Source organism: Apis dorsata, unplaced genomic scaffold (genome assembly GCF_000469605.1).
Source record: "Apis dorsata unplaced genomic scaffold, Apis dorsata 1.3 scaffold_194, whole genome shotgun sequence".
Lineage (NCBI taxonomy): Eukaryota > Metazoa > Arthropoda > Insecta > Hymenoptera > Apidae > Apis > Apis dorsata.
The window spans coordinates 1,925,671-1,929,485 of record NW_006263478.1 but is presented as its reverse complement, the minus strand read 5'-3'; the positions used below and the strand labels follow the sequence as shown (position 1 = coordinate 1,929,485).

Here is a 3,815-nt window from a genome sequence, read left to right as displayed (position 1 = left end):
AAAAAAAAAAAAAAAAAAAAAAAAAAAAAAAAAAAAAAAAGAAAGAAAGAAAAAGAAAAAGAAAAAAAAACCGTGATAAGCGTGTAACTGACTCGTCTGCAGTCTCGAAAATATATTTCCACCTGTTAGCGCAGCGTTCAGATAATATTTCTCAATTTCTCACAAATACGTCGTAATACGTGCTCGCGCAATTATTATTAGCAAAATGAAACGAACGATTATTGAAAAACAAATATATAAATTATTGTAAAAGAGAAATGCGTGTAATTATACGAATTAAAATGTAAATGCGTGTAATTGTTACGAATTAAAAAAAAAGAAAAGAAAAATGCAATTCGACGAACTTTTTACCTCTAACTTATCCATCGAGGTGAATATAACCGTTAAACTAAAACAAATATTTAAACGAATCCCAACAGAACAGAAGCTTTTCTAGTTTCGTTGTCTTGAATCAACGTGTACTATGAGTAAACAACTGTCATTTCTACACTTAATGAACCCGAAAAAAAGATTTAAAATTCGATGAATAAACAAATGTGGCAAATGTAGCTTCCTAAAAGAAGACGATATTTAATTATGAGTCTCCTCTCTTTCTCTCTCTTTCTCTCTCTCTCTCTTCGAAAAACAGTGGTATTTTTAAAGCATCGGTGTTAATTCGTTACGACAATACACGTCAAGAAAGGCGTCGATTTTACGTATTTACACATTAACAAGAGTTAAAATTTCATCATGGAGAACGTGAATAAGTCAGTTGAAAGAATTCTGTATTACCTAAACGTGTCCTCTGATCTAATCTCCTTGCCATCTCTAATGCTGGTATTATCTCTCCTCCAGTCTCGAAGGAAAACGAGGAGAGGGGAGAAAAAGAAATTGAAAAAAAGGCACGTTCCTTGAGTTACTATACTTGTGTGTATATACTATATATATATATATATCTGACCGTATGTTACGTAAGGAAACGCCATCTTGCACATTGGATCTCGATTGGATGCGCCAGCAGTTCGGTCCAGACGGGATTTTCTGAAAAGAATCTGCAATCGAAGGGACGACGATATCGTGTATCGCATTGAACGTTGGCTTTGCAATAGGATTGCAGCTAAAATAATCTATCACGATAGCTCTGACCTTTCCACAATACATGCTAACCAGTCCACATATCGAATTCTTACGAACGATTGCGCTCGATTCCGCGTTACAAACGAAATGGTGAAATGGCGAAATGAATCGTTGCGAAATTTCATTTCGTCCGCGATACGGAAACAATCGCGTTAATTCGTCACTTGAAAATAAAAATCGCACAGAGGGAAAAAATTGATCATCATTTCTCATTCGATACAATTATATTTAAAATTATTCCTAATTGATATCATACGTAATTGAATCATATCGATTTGAAAATTACAAAAAAAAAAAAAATTAGAAAGATATTAAAACTCACTATCGATTCTTTCTGAAAAAAAATTTCCGATTAATTTCGTTTTTGAATTTGAGTGAAGTTGGAATAAGTTGAAGTTGTCACTTTTTTCAACTCCTAAAAAAACGGGGCAGAATCTGTCGCGCAAACCAAACTCTGAGCAAGCAATTTTCCAAAAAGCTTCCCAACGTTCCAAACGTGGATCCGTACGGTGATCTCTACGGTCAATGCATTCGTAAAGTCTGATCGATGGAGGAGCGTGACCGGACTGTGCTGACATGTGCAAGCAACTATGTAGTAATATCGTGTAAAGCCTTCGAGTATACATCGAAGGATGATGAAACAGGTGAACCGTTCGGTTTGCGAAGAGGGACGACCCAAAATCGGGGGCCGATGTCTCGAGAGGGTTCATCCAATGATCATACGGAAGATCGAGCTTGGATCTGGCCGCCTGGTGTTAATTGCTGATCAAAGAGCCCAGCTCCGACTAAAATTCCGCCCTGCCCTCGCCGCGTTCCTCTCTTAAGCTCGCGTATCTCGATATCTCTTCCAATTTTCCTTCCGGATTTCACGTTTACACGGGCAAACGGTGTTACGATCAAACACTGTTGAATCTGAAACTGCGGATTTACTCTTTTTTTTCAGACGTCTAATTTTCCAATAACGAAATATATGGTTTTTCTTTTTCTAAATTAAATTGAAATTGCAATCTCTCGTGTTTTTATTAAATCGTGTCTCGCGAAAGAAAGTGTCAAACATTTGAAATGTAGAAATGAATTTGTTCGTAAATTATTTAATAATAGTAATAATAATAATAATAATAATAATAATAATAATATTTAATAATGATTATTTAGATTTGTTTTATTTAATTTTATCAATTGTTGCTATTTTCGATTTGTTTATCCTATGAGTGAAATATTATTAGTATATTAGGTAATTTTTGTGTAATTTTTATAAATTATAGAAACTTATTGAACACTCGTAAACTAGATCGAAAGCCTTTGCTTGCTTAATGTTTAATTAATATGTATATTTGGATGTCATTTTCTCTGAATTATTTGTCAGTTTTATAAAAATATTCTTAATTATGAATACACCTCGTTATTGATCAAACTGATATTACAATAAATTAAGACAGAAAATTAAGCTCTCGCGATCTTGTATATTAATCATGGAGAATTTAACATGACAGAATAATCTCCGTTATAAGATAGTTGCGTACGATTGTAAACCTCGATTCATAGTTTACGTTTCTATCGACATCTCTTCGCCGTCAATATCACGTCAATTCGATTATTCGACGTATATTCAAACAATATTACACGCACAAATCTTGTCTCTAAATAAATCATAACACACAATCGATTACAATCGTACACATTCGAATATTTAGTTCCTAAATAATTAATAAATTCTGAATAATTGATTTTGGAATATATCTTAGATACACTTTACTTTGTCCTTTCATCGATCAATATCGATGAAAATTATTTCTACTTTGATTTAAAATAGAATATAAAGAGAATAGCGTACTATACAGCGAGGGGAGGGAGATTGCTATAAAATTGAATAAACAAACTGTTTGGTGAACAGAGTTGGTATGTGTGCCAGCAACAGGAAGCGGTGACTCGTACGTATAGTTCGTTCTCAATTTAATTTCAACATGTCAAACAAAAATGCATCGCTCCTGAACGCATTGCAACAAACAGATTTATAAATGGAATTTGGAAACAAAATTTAATCTATTATTTTTAAAAAAAAATAGATATATAGTTACTCGATAACCAGCATATAATCAAAAAAAAAAAAATCTTTACAAATACGAATTCAATTTAATTAATAATTAAATTGTTCTTGCATGAAATTAATTTATCTGGAATTTGAAGCAAATTCTCGTTTTTAATATTATATCTATATTTTTATTTTATATTTAAAGTTGAAACGATTTTGATCCCGTTTTGGAAATACTATACGGAACATAGTTTCAAATGCTAAGCATCATTCCACTGAACCAAATTTCATAGTGGTAATAAATCGTGTAGGCTGCGATCAATAACCACTATTCTGCGGAATGAGAGTGGTTGCTCGATCAACCACGAAATTTGATTATCTAAACTATCTCATGAGGTATACCTGAATTAGTTTGGATAATCGAAATTCTATTCCACTATTTACACTTAATTATTAAATTACGACAAAACCATCGAATAATGCTTGCTTATCCTAAAATCCTAAACAAAATTTATCTCCTAACTAACGAGTTTTCGAAGAGTAATAAAAATATAATATAAAAATACCAACGATATTGTCTGATTATATGAAAACGCAAATCGCAAAATTATTCGATATTTGTTATTGAAAGGAAGTCGTACGCGAAGAGAAAAGAAAAACAATGATT

General features: G+C 32.4%; 1 protein-coding gene across 9 annotated transcripts in view; it reads left to right on the top strand.

The window, feature by feature from the left end:
- The window catches only part of LOC102676819 (tensin-1-like), a 219,859-nt gene that overhangs the window by 198,696 nt on the left and 17,348 nt on the right, over positions 1 to 3,815 (top strand). The window lies entirely within an intron of this gene.